The following is a 16,645-nucleotide window of genomic DNA, read 5'->3' as shown; positions in this document are numbered from 1 at the left end:
ACCGCCTCACCAAATCTGCACACTTCCTAGCGATGAAGGAAACTGATACAATGGAAAGACTTGCTCAGCTGTACATCAAAGAGGTTGTATCTCGTCATGGTGTACCTTTATCAATCATCTCCGATCGCGATCCCCGTTTTGCTTCCAGATTTTGGCGTTCTTTGCAAGAAGCCATGGGAACTCGTCTTGACATGAGTACTGCTTATCATCCTCAGACTGACGGGCAAAGTGAACGAACGATTCAGACCTTGGAGGACATGCTGCGTGCATGTGTCATTGATTTTGGAAAGGCCTGGGAAAGGCATTTGCCACTCGCCGAATTCTCGTACAACAACAGTTATCACTCAAGCATTAATGCTGCACCTTTTGAAGCATTGTATGGTCGTAGGTGCCGATCTCCTATTTGTTGGGCCGAAGTAGGCGAAAAGCAAATCACCGGACCCGAGGTAGTTCACGAAACCACGGAGAAGATTGCTCAGATCCAAGCTAGACTTAAGACTGCCCGTGATCGCCAAAAGAGCTATGCCGATCTTAAACGGAAAGACTTTGAATTTAATGTTGGTGATCGTGTAATGTTGAAGGTTGCACCTTGGAAAGGTGTGATCCGTTTTGGAAAACGTGGAAAGTTAAACCCACGATACATTGGTCCTTTCGAGATCTTGGAACGTGTTGGACCAGTTGCATACCGTTTGGATCTACCAGCACAATTGAGCTCAGTTCATCCTACCTTCCATGTGTCAAACTTGAAGAAGTGTCTTGCTGCACCCGAACTCATCATACCATTGGAAGAACTTACTATTGATGACAAACTCCACTTTGTGGAGGAACCTGTTGAGATTATGGATCGTGAGATCAAAACTTTGAAACGCAACAAGATTCCGATTGTACGAGTACGATGGAATGCCAAACGAGGACCTGAGTTTACTTGGGAACGAGAGGATCAAATGATGCGGAAATATCCTCATCTTTTCCCGACTCCTCCATCTACTTCAGCTTAAATTTCGGGACGAAATTTTCTTTAACAGGTGGGTAATGTAACGATCCTGGTTTTTCCAACGTTATTTATTAATAATTATTATTATTAATACGCTTGATTAAAAGAATGTATGTTATTACATTTACATGTTGCTTTAATTGCCCGTACTTGAACTTTAAATGCCCGAAACGTCTTTGTGACACCCGGAACTTGCACGAATAATATTTTCAAGTATTATTTACATTCATGATTAATTTTATTAATCATTTTAATTAACTAAGGCTATTAGTTAGTTACTTGGGCTTTAATTGGTTTAACTTGTGATTTATTTGAACTTGGGCTTTGATTAGTAAATGGACTCTTGAACTTGGGCTTATAAGCCCACCCTACATTTATTAATGAACCTTTAGCCCACTCTTGCAACTTGTAAATACCATTTAACATGCAACTAGTTAGTTTAGGAAGACTTGGAATCTTGTTACACATCATCCCCATGCACTAACACCTTAATATCCAACTTTTGTCATCTTTACAAGCTAGTAACCAATGAACCAACCCATCCCCTCTTTTTTTCTGCTGAATGCCGAGATTTTGATGGCCATATAGTGGTGATTTGATTTTTTTTTTTACACTACATACTCACTTGCATCTCTCATTTCTAACTCACACTCTTACTTGCAACATTTCTTTTCTCTCTTTTCTCTAGTTCTTGTAAGTAATCTTGAAGACTTTTTCTCTTCTTCTTTTCTTCTTTTCTTTGTTGGTAAAAACTGATTTCATAAGCATTCATCATCATCAATCTTTGTTTGTTGTTTGATTCTTGTTACATGTTGTTGTTACTTACTTACTAACTTTCAAGAATCTAACTTCCTAGTTTTGATTCTTCATAATATCTTGTATTTATCAAGAACATCCAAGAACATAATCTATCTAGTTATGTTCTACATATTTTGTTTCAAAAGATTTAAAGTTTATAATCTTTATAATTGTTACTTGTGTTCTTGTTTGTTGTATGTTACTAGAATACCACCTTCATGGTTGGTTTAGGCTTATCATTCATTTTCTTTATTTCTTATTGTTAGTTGCTTACTACACATTTGAACAAGGACATGAAACCAACAAGAGCTTACACTTTGGTGCAAGTATCATGGATCCAACACTTGGTTGTGATCTTTCTTAGTGTTCATGAACTTGTTCCTAAACTTACATGTAACCTTGGTCATGATTACTAGTTAATCTTGATCTTATATTTCTTGGATCTAACTTGTTAGTTCAAGAACAACACTTTAAACTCTCTAACTTGTGTTGATTTGACTTAAGAACTATAGATCTAGACTTTGAGTCTTGAATCTTCAAGACCTAACTAAGAACTATGTTCTACAAGCTAAGATCTTGCTTACTTAAGTTCAATTCAAGTTTGTAACTTATTATTGTTTTAAAAGTTCATGTGTGTGTAGATCTAGGACTTGATGTAACTTTGGTTCATCAAATTCATGTCTTAGACTTGCACTAAGGTTATGATGGACAAATCTTGGTTAAGATGATGTATACACATCCATGAGTGGTGCACTTGAAGCTAGACGCATCAAGGATGAGAACCATGATGAGCATCCAACACCAAGATCACCGGAACCCTTGAAAACCCACTGCATTCTGTCCAAAAGTTTCTGACCTACTGCTTCTGGAACAGACCAGCAGACCTGGGCTGTTCTAACCTTGATTTTTAGATAGAACTTTTCGAGTAGATAACTTTTCATATAGGACTCGTCTTAATCCGAGTTACGGTTTAGGATTTATGGCCCTCCGATCGTTACCATGTCCTTTAACGTTGTGCAGAAATTTCTGACCTACTCGCACTTAGACCGTCGCCACGGTCAAACCAAGACGAGTTTGCTTCTGTAAATTTTACCACACTTAAGGGACTCATAGACGGATCCATGACCACTGTTCTCACCTTAATTCAGTAAGGGTAGAGGCCGTGGTGACTGACCGAAGTCAGCCTTTGTTTTAAACGACTTTCATAAACGAGTCTTACTTGTTACCTTTTGTTTAATGATGATTGATGATGACCCTTATGACCTTAATTACGTACTTGTAAACCTTTTGAGACGACTTATTGACTTAGTGCTATTTGACTTAGGTTGAGGACGTTTGGACCGTTACTTGCACACCACTTTCCGACTACTACCTTACCATTACTACTAATCATTGTGAGTTATAGCATTCCCTTTTTACTTTAACTTATTTTGGGAACTGAGAATACATGCAGATTTTATGTTTTACATACTAGGCACGAGTACTTAAACTTTATATATGTGTGGGTTATATAACGGCAGAAACATTCCCTTTAGCTCGGTAACGTTTAATCATTGGTTTTTGAACCGTGAACGCGAATCTTAGATATGGATCCATAGGGTTTGACATCCCCACTCGGGCTAGTAGCGCTAGCATTTAACGAGTGTTTAATACTTCGAGGTTATACGCACTTGCCAAGTGCACTTTAAGGGGGTACATTAAACGTTAAGTTAGTTACCGGGTGCCCACGGTTAAGCATATACTTTTACATACTTTTGAAACGCTCGTTGTAGCACTGAAATCTCGTGGCCTACTTACATTACTGTTATACTTAAACTATAGCTCACCAACCTTTGTGTTGACCTTTTTAAGCATGTATTTTCTCAGGTGCTTGAAGTCGCTTCCGCTATCTTACTAGTCGTGCTGTAGAACCCGCTGCCTAGAGTTGTTATCGCATGACTACTTATGTTGCATTCAAACTTTTTACTTATGAACTTATGTTATGTAACGACCATTATGGTCACGTACACTTATTTAATGCTTCTACTCTGTGAAGCATACTTTGATTTGTAAAACAATTGACGTATGTTATGACGTCACTTTTATTAATGAATGCAAACTCTGTTTTGAAAACGCATATAGTACTTAACCTTGTAATGATCCTGTTGATGATGGTCCGTACATGATGATTTAGTACGGGGCGTCACAATTACAAAATACTACAATTTCTTTTTACTTACTATTATTATTATCGATATTATTTTATCAAATAAATATGTAATACAAAGATGTTTTACTACGTGTAACATAATTACATTAATACTACCTATCATATTATTTTTATGACGTTAAATGAACTTTATAAATTTTATTACTTAAGATATATAAAAGTATATTTTATATAAAATTTTATTTATGAATAAATGAAATATATTATTTACTCTAATAGATCTTTTAAAAATATTTAGAAATATACAAAACGACGATATTTAAACTATATATTAATTATGTATAGATTTTGGAAATCTTTTTGAGTCAAATTGACTTTTGTTGACCTTTGCATATTAGTCTCGAGCATTAAGATTGTGATACACTATGACCTGACCTAAATTGTTAGACAATTTTTGACCAAGATATAAATATATATACTTACTTTAGGTTCGTGAATCCGAGGCCAACCTTGCACTTGTTCAATGACGTTATATGTATTTTTACTACGAAATACAGTATGGTGAGTTTCATTTGCCTTTTTACCCTTTATATTTTTGGGCTGAGAATACATGCGCAATTTTTATAAATGTTTTACGAAATAGACACAAGTAATCAAAACTACATTATATGGTTGAATGATCGAAGCCGAATATGCCCCTTTTTTGCTTGGTAACCTAAGAATTAGTAAACCGATCTACTAATTGACGCGAATCCTAAAGATAGATCTATTGGGCCTAACGAACCCCATCCAAAGTACCGGATGCTTTAGTACTTCGAATTCGTTTTTATCATGTTCGAAGGATTTTCCGGAATGATAGGGGATATTCTTATATGCATCTTGTTAATGTCGGTTACCAGGTGTTCAATCCATATGAATGATTTTTGTCTCTATGCATGGGATATATATTTATGAGAACTGGAAATGAAATTCTTGTGGTCTATTAAAATGATGAAAATGAATGATTATGATAAACTAATGAACTCACCAACTTTTTGGTTGACACTTTAAAGCATGTTTATTCTCAGGTGTTAAAGAAATCTTCCACTGTGCATTTGCTCATTTTAAAGATATTACTTGGAGTCTTTCATGGCATATTTCAAAGAACGTTGCATTCGAGTCATTGAGTTCATCAAAGATTATTGTTAAGTCAATTTATAGTTGGATAGTAGATATTATGAAATGGTATGCATGCCTGTCAATTTTCGATGTAAAGAAAGTTGTCTTTTAAAAACGAATGCAATGTTTGTAAAATGTATCATATAGAGGTCAAATACCTCGCGATGTAATCAACTATTGTGAATCGTTTATAATGTATATGAATGGGTCCTTTCAGTTGGTATCAGAGCGGTGGTCTTAGCGAACCAGGTCTGCATTAATGGGTCTAACTGATAAGTCGTTAGGATGCATTAGTGAGTCTGGACTTCGACCGTGTCTGCATGTCAAAAGTTTTGCTTATCATTTCTAGTCGGAAATCATCTGCTTATCATCCTTATGAAATTACCTACTTATCATTATTAGTCTAGACACGTCTTGCTTCATTAATTGCATGAGTAGTGTATAGACAAAATTCATATCTTAGCGTATCTGCTAAATCATATCTTATCGTATCTGTTACTTTAAACTTTGCCTGACATATCCCGCAAATTCCTCCGTAATCTACGAAATCTTTTGATCTATATATATAGATATCCTATGTAAATAGAATATTACCCGATAGCCGGAAAAATCATTTTATATCGAAAAAATCCTTTATCAAATCGTACGAAATGGAATTCGTCGTTAGTTCAAGTCACTCGGATTCCGAAATGGAATCTCACTCAAGCTCCGAAAGCAGTGTGACCGGAATGGATCAACCAATCAGTCATCACCTATTCTGGATGAATTGGGGATGGGTTCGTAGCCTCCTCAATCATTGGAGACAAGAAGAAGGTGATCCTTTCCATCCACCACATTGCCCTCTTGACGAAGAACCTGAAGCACTTGATATTGCTCCAAACGAACATATATTTAGTCACAATATCATTCCAAAATGTAATGTTTTTAATTGTAATTTTCTTATTTTTAGTTGTAATTGTTTAAATAAATAAGTGCGAAGACGAAAGACGAAGATCGCTAAAAAATGAAGATTTAAAGTCGAAAACGAAGATTTAAAAGGCAAAAAAGTCTAAAATGCTCAAACGTACAAGTTACACTCCAAGTGGTTTAAATTATCGAAGAAAAACGTCTAAAGATTGACAAGAACGCAAGTTGCGGAACGCAAATTACACGATATTAAATTGTACGAAAAGACGTTCGAGAAACCAGGACTGAGACATAAACCGGGCGTAAATGTACGAGACATCGGAGCCAAAATTATGAGTCAACTATGCACAAGAATATAATATAATATTTAAATAATTATATAAATTATTTATATATTATATATATTTTTATAATATGTCGACAAGTAAAAATCCAAAAAATTGTGAACTGGATCTGGCGGCCATGCGATCGCATGGGAAATAGGCATAAAACCCATGCGATCGCATGGGTTACTGTAGCAGGCCAAAATTCTATAAATACCAGGCCTGTGCTCGAGCTTCAAACACACTCTTTTATATTTTCAAATTCAGTTTTTAATTTTTATTTTATGTAATTTAGTTTTAGGAGTAGGAGTAGGTTAATTTAGTGGTTACATTTCTACAAGTTTGGGTAGCGTAACGTTTATTTTACGGGTTTTCAAGTCGAATTTCTATCCGTGTACCGCTACGATTTCAATACCACTTTTTACCATTTTAACTCGCTGTAAGTCTCCAATTTCCCAACTTTGTCATTATTATTTTTACTTATCATTATTATCGTTATTATTATTATCGTTGTTATTATTATTATTATTATTATTATTATTGTTATTGTAATATTTATTATTATCGTCGTTATTATCGTTATTTATTAATTATTATTGTTATCATTTATTATTATTATTATTGTTACCATGTCCGTTTTATGTAATTTATATTTTTACGCCGTTATAATGTCCAACTAAATACCCATAGTGGCGACTAAAATGTAGAACCTCTGGACAAATGGATTGAACCATTTATAATTTTATGATGTAACTTTGACTATTTTTAACATTGAGTTTAATCACCGACCCATTATTATATAATTTAATATTTTCACCCCTATCACATAATTTATTAAAATTGATAAACGAAAGTGCATTAAATTTACATAAATTATGCTTCAACACTTCGCTGATCTAGACGGACATATGGACAAATTATTGACAACAATTTAGAAGTGTGATCCGGTGGTTTGGGTAATATTATAGTTTGTATAATCGTGTAATTATAATAAGGTAAGACTGTTATAATTTTGGTTTCAACGAAAGTAAAAACTGGATTAAATCTCAATTTGAATTGTCGGGGTATAATTTAATTCGCTAGAACGAGATCGAAACGAAAGTTAGATTTGATTTTAGCTAGTTAAATCTTTATAAATCGGAAGAAATATAAGGATATATATTAAAACATCGTAAACGGACTTAAAAACAATCCATAATTCAGAGGGGACATATTTTAGTGACCACTACTTTACTTTATTTTACTTTCTATTTTTACTTTTACTGCATGTTAAATGTTATTTACTTTTTACTGTATTACTTTTTACCATATTTTAAATTCTGTTTAGTGTAAAACCTAATCCAAAAACCCCCTTTTAAATAGATTAACTTTTAGCGATTAAAAACTTTGAAAACTCAATTTCCCTGTGGAACGAACCGGATTTACCAACGAACTATTACTATACGGATAGGACAAAGTTGCCTATATGTGTGAAATCAATCCGAAATCATAAGAACACCATATAATCACAACCAATTCGTGTTATAAATTCAATCTAAATCCTAGAAATATAAAAGGACACGATCTTCAAGCACATCAACTTTTTGGCGCCGCTGCCGGGGAAAAAGTTGGTAGTTAAATAAATAGATAATTTTTCTGATTCGTAGTAATAGTTGGATTTGTATGTGGACTGGGTTATTGGAGCCAAACAGTACCCAATTATATTGGGACCAAACGAATCCTGCCCCCCTGCTGCATCTTTTGGCTATTCGAAACGTGGGCAAAATCAGAAGGAAAATCTGTTCGTTTAAAGGTTTTTATCATTGTTTTTATGTTATTCGATCCTTTCGTGAAAATTCATTTTCAAGAAAGTTCAATGTTTATACACTTAGTGAATAAATCCTTTAAGACTACATACAATTTAGTAATTGTATGACCCGTTCAGGAAATCCTAAACTCGTTGCACTTAATCCAGAACCTGAAAGAGGCTTGATCAAAAGATTAAAACAAGAAAAACAAAAAAAAATTAGGTAGTACTAGTCAACCGAAAACACCGAAAAATATCAAAAAACAAGTAGGAAACACTAGTGGTCAACCAGAAATCAAAACTGAACCTGAAACCATCGTCATTAAAGAAGAAATGGCTGAAGTAACACCTGATCTGAATGATCTACCGATGTGGAATACCAGACAAACTGTTCCCCCTCTCGTACTTGCACCTATAAGAAGACCTGAAATTGAGGCTGAAAACTAGGAAGTCAAAGGGCAGTTTATGCACATGGTTCGTGAAAACCAATTCGACGGAAGACTTAATAATAATCCGATAGAACATTTAGAAGCTTTTGAAGATTTATGTGAACTGTACAAAAACAAAGATGTTTCTTCAGATGCATTTAAGTTAAGAACTTTTCCGTACTCGTTAATCGGAGACGCAAAAGCATGGTTGAAAGCATCAAAACCTGATTCTATCACAACTTTTAACGAATTAAGAAAAAAATTCATTACCCGATTTTTTCCACCGGCAAAAGCCGAAAGACTTAGAACTGAAATCACCACTTTTAAACAAAAGTCGGATGAAACTCTTTATGATGCATGGGAAAGATTAAAAAGAATGTTACGAAATTGTCCGCAACACGGATTGCAAAAAGGGCAAATAGTTCAAACTTTTTATCGTGGTATTGATGAACATACTCGTGGTATATTAGATTCCTCCGCTGGAGGAGTATTTATGTACAAATCAACAAATCAAGCGTATGACATGTTAGAAGACATGTCAGTTCATACTTTTGAATGGACACCGTCTAGAGATCAAATACCTAGAAGGACGGTGGCAAGCCTTGAAGAAAATGAAGGCAACAACACAACCATAGCTTCACTGTCGAATCAATTCAAAAAGTTTGGAAGAGAAATAGAGAAACTAAATTCAACAGTTTTAGCATTACAAGTAGGATGTGAAATCTGTGGACAACCACATTTCACAAAAGATTGTGATATCAATGATCGGCCAATAAACTCAGTAGCACAAGTTAATTTTATGGCCAATCAAAGACAAGGAAATTTTCAAGGAGGAAATTCTAATTATCAACCTGCAAACCCAGGATATCAAAACCCGAAGAATTTTGCTTTTCAAAGAAATGGACCACCTGGCTTTTTCAATAGAAACCAACCTCCATTTCCACCTCAACAAAATTTTCAACAACAACCGTTACCTCAATTACCATATCAACAACAAAATCATAACACGCAACCAGTAGAGAAGAAATCTAACTTTGAAGAAGTTATGATGAATTTTGTCAAAAGTCAATCAGAAACGAATGAGCAAGTGAAGAGACAACTTCATCAATCCTAAACGGAAAACGAGCAAGTACAAAGGAATCATCAAGCGTTAATTCAAAACCTTGAAAGAGATATGGGAAGAATATCCCAATTACTAGCTGAAAGGCAATCGGGCACTTTACCATCAAACACGCAACCAAACCCTAAGGGTAAGGAAACTCAAAATTCAAGTAATATTTCACAAGTTAATTCAATCACTACGCGAACTGGGTTAACCATTAACCCAGAAATTCCAAAGCCTCTCACTTCTATTCATGTTTCACAAGAAAACGAACCTGTGGTGGAAGAAAATACGATGCCAACCACAAGTGCACCAAAGACTCAAAATCAACCACCATTGAAGGTATACAAACCTCCAATTCCATATCCGCAACGTTTGAAGAAAGATAAATTACAAGCACAATACAACAAGTTTGCTGACATGATTAAGCAAATTTGTATAAATGTACTGCTTGTAGATGTTCTTGCGGGTATGCTGAATTATGGAAGGTTTATCAAAGATCTTATAGCAGACAAAGGAAAATATGCAGAAGTTTCAACCACATTCCTTAATGAGGAATGCTTGGCAATTTTACAAAAGCAAAATTTGCCACTAAAACTTGGAGATCCTGGAAGTATCATCATTCCTTGTCTGATGGGAGATTCAGTAATGTACGATGCATTAGCTGATTTAGGAGCAAGCATTAATCTTATGCCTCACTCTTTGTACTTAAAATTGAACTTAGGTGATTTAAAACCAACCAGGACGTGTATACGATTAGCTGATAGAACTTACAACTATCCTATTGGCATTGCTGAAAACCTACCGGTTAAAGTAAATCACTTAATCTTTTCTGCTGATTTCGTTGTTCTTGAAATGGAAGAAAATAGTAAGGTTCCCCTAATTCTAGGGCGTTAATAATGCTAAAAATGAACATATATTTCATAGCATTATCCCTCAAGAAAGACAAGCTTTTAGTTGAAGTTGTCCTATTTACAAGTAATATTCGTTTAAATAATAAAAGGTGAAGACAAAAGACAGATTCGACGAATTGAAGACGCAAACGACCAAAAAGCTCAAAAGTACAAAATACAATCAAAGTGGTTCCAATTATTGATAAGAAATGTCTCGAAATTACAAGAGTACAAGATTCAAAACGCAAAGTACAAGATATTAAATTGTACGCAAGGACGTTCGAAAATCCGGAACCGGGATATGAGTCAACTCTCAACGCTCGACGCAACGGACCGAAAGTTACAAATTAATTATGTGTATAAATATAATATAATATATAATTAATTATATAAATTATATATTTATATTATATTTATATTATTAAAATCCGTCGGCAAAGCTAAGATCCAAATTGGAGTGAGTTGGAAATTCAAACTCCGCGACTCGCGGAGTTTGAAGGGTAAATTCACCGCGACTCGCGGAGCACTCAAAACCAAATCTGCCTATAAAAGGAAACGCATTTTGATCGTTTTAAATATCCATATATCATCTCTCTCTATATACGTAAATATATATATATAATTTATATTTTAATTTTAATTTTAATTTTAAATCCTAATAATAAGGGTATGTTAGCGAATGTTGTAAGAGTGTAAGTCGAAATTCTGTCCGTGTAACGCTACGCTATTTTTAATCATTGTAAGTTATGTTCAACCTTTTTACATTAATGTCTCGTAGCTAAATTATTATTATGCTTATTTAAGACGAAGTAATCATGATGTTGGGCTAAAAATATTAAAATTGGGTAATTGGGCTTTGTACCATAATTGGGGTTTGGACAAAAGAACGACACTTGTGGAAATTAGACTATGGGCTATTAATGGGCTTTATATTTGTTTAACTAAATGATAGTTTGTTAATTTTAATATAAAGATTTACAATTGGATGTACCTATAAATAACCATATACACTCGATCGGACACGATGGGCGGGATATTTATATGTACGAATAATCGTTCATTTAACCGGACACGGGAATGAATTAATAGTCACTAGAATTATTAAAACAGGGGTGAAATTATGTACAAGGACACTTGGCATAATTGATAACAAAGTATTAAAACCTTGGGTTACACGCAGTCGATAACCTGGTGTAATTATTAAACAAAGTATTAAAACCTTGTTACAGTTTAAGTCCCAGTTAGTTAGAATATTTAACTTCGGGTATAAGGATAATTTGACGAGGATACTCGCACTTTATATTTATGACTGATGGACTGTTATGGACAAAAACCAGACGGACATATTGAATAATCCAGGACAAAGGACAATTAACCCATGGGCATAAAACTAAAATCAACACGTCAAACATCATGATTACGGAAGTTTAAATAAGCATAATTATTTTATTTCATATTTAATTTCCTTTATTTTATATTTAATTGCACTTCTAATTATCGCACTTTTATTTATTGTTATTGTATTTAATTGCACTTTTAATTATCGTACTTTTTAATTATCTCAATTTTATTTTATCGCACTTTTATTTATCGCAATTTCATTATCGTTATTTACTTTACGCTTTAAATTAAGTTATATTTATTTTTAATATTTTACATTAGGTTTTAACTGCGACTAAGTTTTAAAATCGATAAACCGGTCATTAAACGGTAAAAACCCCCTTTATAATAATAATATTACTTATTTATATTTTTGTATTTTTATAAATTAAAACTAATATAGCGTTAAGCTTTGTTTAAAGATTCCCTGTGGAACGAACCGGACTTACTAAAAACTACACTACTGTACGATTAGGTATACTGCCTATAAGTGTTGTAGCAAGGTTTAGGTATATCCATTCTTTAAATAAATAAATATCTTGTGTAAAATTGTATCGTAATTTAATAGTATTTAGTTGTAAAAATAAATATCTTGTTTCTTTTTAATTATTTAATCGTAATATTTGTATTTTTATTGTTCGTAGTTAGTGTTAAATTTAGTTTTTGCCGTAGCTTATTTTTATTTCAAGATTTTTAGGCCTTGCCGTAAAATCTCTTAAGTGCTTATTCCTTAGACTAAGATTTAGGTACTTTAGACTTTTGCGACGCCGTTCGATGCGCTACTTTCTTATTTTTATTTTTCGACGCCTTTTACCTATGTATCAATTATCACTCCAATTAGTAATCTCAATTTGCAATTTTAATTTTAAGTTAGTAATAATAATAAGGTTGGGTTAGTCGAGTGTTTTAAAGTTTTATAGTCACTCTTTTTCTTTCTTATTTTTCGACGCCTTTTATTTTTCAACCCTTTTCTTTTTTCCACCTTTTTCGACGCGCTCTTTTTCTTTCTCATTTCTCGCCATTCTAGTTTTTAGGACTTAGAATTTTCTCTATTTCTTATCTAAATTTTTTTAAATTACGAAAATTTATTTTAAGTGGTTAAATTGATAGACATCAAAATTTTCTGGTTCGTAGTAATAGTTGGATTTGTACGTGGACCGGGTTATTGGAGCCAAACAGTACTCAATTATATTGAGACCAAACGAATCCTGCCCCTCTGCTGCATCTTTTGGCTATTCGAAACGTGGGCAAAATCATAAAAGTCTATTAATTGGATAACTTATATAATTTTTCTTTCCTTTTAAAAACTAATAGGATATTCAGTGAATGCACCGAGCAAGACGTTCATCACCTTTTGTACGTTCACCACCTGTAACAAGATCAAGACATCTAGCAAATATTGTCGCCGTTGATTTTTCTTTAGAATCGTCATCCAGTCGACCAAGTACTCCAGTTCAAATTTCCGATAATCCATTTTTTGAACCCGACCTCACAATTGAGAATCCGGAAAATATTCAGGGACGATTAATAGATCCTGAACCATTAATTTTTCCTCCGGAACCACCAATCATTCAAACAGAGATTGTTGAGGAATGAACCATTAAATCAGAATCCTCTAGTGATTCAGATTCAACAAATTCAATCATGGAAAATCTGGAACCTTTAAGTATGGAAGACCGAATGAGAGCTAAACGCACTGGTCAAGGTCACGCAATTACTCATCCAGACATTAATGCGCCAGATTATGAAATCAAAGGACAAATCCTACACATGGTGACTAATCAATGCCAATTTAGTGGTGCGCCGAAGGAAGATCCAAATGAACATCTTCGTACCTTTAATAGGATCTGCACACTATTTAAAATCCGAGAAGTTGAGGATGAACAGATATATCTCATGTTATTTCCCTGGACTTTAAAGGGAGAAGCCAAAGATTGGTTGGAATTGTTACCTGAAGGGGCGATCGATACATGGGACATTTTAGTTGAAAAATTTCTTAAACAATTCTTTCCGGCATCTAAAGCCATGAGACTTCAAGGAGAAATTGTTACGTTCACACAGAAGCCGAATGAAACTCTATATGAGGCATGGACCAGATTTGAAAAGTTATTGAGAGGATGTCCGCAACATGGTTTAGACACTTGTCAAATAGTACAAATATTCTACCAAGGATGCGACATCACTACAAGGAAAGACATCGATATAGCAGCTGGTGGTTCTATTATGAAGAAAACCGAAACTGATGCTTACAAAATTATTGATAACACTGCTTCCCACTCACATGAGTGGCACCAAGAAAAAGATATCGTTAGATCATCTAAAGCAGCTAGAGTCGATTCTAGCCATGACTTAGATTCCATTTCCGCAAAGATAGATGCTGTCGAGAGACGAATGGAAAAGATGACTAAGGATATACACTCAATACGAATTAGTTGTGAGCAGTGTGGAGGACCACATTTGACAAAAGATTGTCTCAGTATTGAGCTAACAATGGAATAAAGAGAGAATGTTTCATATCTAAACCAAAGGCCTGGAAATAATTATCAGAATAATTATCAACCGCCAAGACCGATTTACAATCAAAACTAGAATTATAACCGAAATGTTCCATACAACAACCAACAAGGTCCTAGTAATCAACAAGTATCCAATAATACTTACAACCAGCAAAGACCTAATTTTCAAAACAAACCACCACAAACCGATGATAAAAAGCCAAATTTAGAAGATATGATGACGAAGCTAGTTGAATCTCAAACACAGTTTTTCACATCTCAGAAACAAACCAATGAACAAAATGCTCAAACATTTAGAAATCAACAAGCTTCTATTCAAAATCTGGAACAAGAAGTAAGTAACCTGGCAAGGTTAATAAGTGAAAGAAAATCGGGAAGTTTACCTAGTGATACAAATGCTAACCCCCGGAATGAAACAGCTAAAGCCATTACCACAAGAAGTGGTACAACACTTAAACCACCTGAAATACCTGTAATTTCTGATGAAGCTATTCCTACTCCACAAGAACCACAACCTGAGCAAGATAAGGAAACAGAACCGGTAGTTGAAAAGGTTAATGAAGATAACACAGTTAAAGCTAAACCTTATGTTAAACCATACCAACCACCACTTCCTTACCTGAGTAAAATGAAAAAAGAGAGACTTGAAGCCGAGCAATCCAAATTCTTGGATATGTTTAAACAGATAAATGTAAATCTTCCTTTCATTGATGTGATTTTAGGAATGCCTAGATATGCTAAATTTCTGAAAGATCTAATCACAAATAGAAAGAAAATGGAAGAACTCTCGGCCGTTACTATGAATGCTAATTGTTCTGCAGTGCTGTTGAATAAGATACCAGAAAAATTATCTGATCCAGGAAGTTTCACAATTTCATATTTTCTGGGTAGTCTTAGTTCAATAGAAGCATTGGCAGACTTAGGTGCTAGTATAAATTTAATGCCATATTCACTATACACTAAACTAGACCTTGGAGAATTAAAACCAACAAGAATAAGCATACAACTAGCCGATCGATCAATAAAATATCCTAGAGAGATAATGGAGAACATGCTAGTTAAAGTTGGTACTTTAGTATTTCCAGTAGATTTTGTTGTTCTGGACATGGAAGAAGATTCTCAAGTTCCTCTCATATTAGGAAGACCATTCTTAAACACGGCTAAAGCAATGATAGACGTGTTCGGTAAGAAACTGACCCTAAGTATAGAGGACGAGAGTGTTACCTTTTCAGTTGATAGAGCTATGCAACAACCACAATCTGCAGATGATACATGTTATTATATTCAAACTATAGATTCACATGCAGAATTGTTAGAAGAATTTCCAGAATTACAAGGAACAGGAGAATGTTCTTTAGGAGAAGAAACTGAACCAATTGATGAAACTGAAATGTTAGCTACACTAATAGCTAATGGATATGAACCAACAACAGAAGAGATTCAAATGCTAAAAGAAGAAGACAGATATCGATATAAATCATCGATAGAAGAACCACCGACATTAGAGTTAAAGCCACTTCCAAACCATTTGGAATACGCTTATTTACATGGTGAATCTAAATTACCTGTAATAATATCGTCTTCTCTTACTGAAAAAATGAAAAATCTCAACTCATTTCTGTGTTGAAAGCTCATAAACCAGCTATTGCATGGAAAATTCATGATATTAAAGGAATAAGTCCTTCGTATTGCACACATAAAAGCCTTATGGAAGAAGGTCATAAAACGTATGTGCAACGCCAACGAAGACTAAATCCTAATATGCAAGATGTTGTTAAAAAAGAAATTATTAAACTGCTTGATGCAGGTTTAATTTATCCAATTTCTGATAGTCCATGGGTAAGCCCAGTTCAATGCGTGCCTAAGAAGGGTGGCATGACTGTCATTACAAATGAGAAAAATGAGCTTATTCCTACTAGGACTGTAACAGGATGGCGTGTTTGTATTGATTATAGAAAATTAACTGACGCCACCAGAAAAGATCACTTTCCCTTACCTTTCATTGATCAAATGTTGGAAAGATTAGCCGGAAATAGTTACTATTATTTTCTTGATGGTTTTTCCGGATATTTTCAGATTCCAATAGCACCCGAAGACCAAGAGAAAACCACATTCACGTGCCCTTATGGTACTTTTGCTTACAAACGCATGCCATTTGGACTTTGCAACGCCCCTGCAACCTTTCAAAGGTGCATGATGGCGATTTTTCACG

The 16,645-nt window shown here is 34.3% G+C and overlaps 2 non-coding genes across 2 annotated transcripts; both read right to left on the bottom strand.

Annotated features, from left to right (window-relative positions):
- Positions 1–8,840: 8,840 nt before the first annotated feature.
- On the bottom strand, positions 8,841–8,947 carry LOC139860809 (small nucleolar RNA R71). Its single transcript, XR_011763425.1, has one exon. It is a non-coding gene; the product is annotated as a small nucleolar RNA R71 (small nucleolar RNA).
- A 4,998-nt stretch (positions 8,948–13,945) lies between these two features.
- Positions 13,946–14,052, bottom strand: LOC139860751 (small nucleolar RNA R71). Its single transcript, XR_011763374.1, has one exon. It is a non-coding gene; the product is annotated as a small nucleolar RNA R71 (small nucleolar RNA).
- Positions 14,053–16,645: the final 2,593 nt, after the last annotated feature.

Source organism: Rutidosis leptorrhynchoides, chromosome 7 (genome assembly GCF_046630445.1).
Source record: "Rutidosis leptorrhynchoides isolate AG116_Rl617_1_P2 chromosome 7, CSIRO_AGI_Rlap_v1, whole genome shotgun sequence".
In the NCBI taxonomy this organism is placed as follows: domain Eukaryota; kingdom Viridiplantae; phylum Streptophyta; class Magnoliopsida; order Asterales; family Asteraceae; genus Rutidosis; species Rutidosis leptorrhynchoides.
The sequence above is the reverse complement of the archived record's forward strand: the minus strand, read 5'-3'. Positions and strand labels throughout refer to the sequence as shown.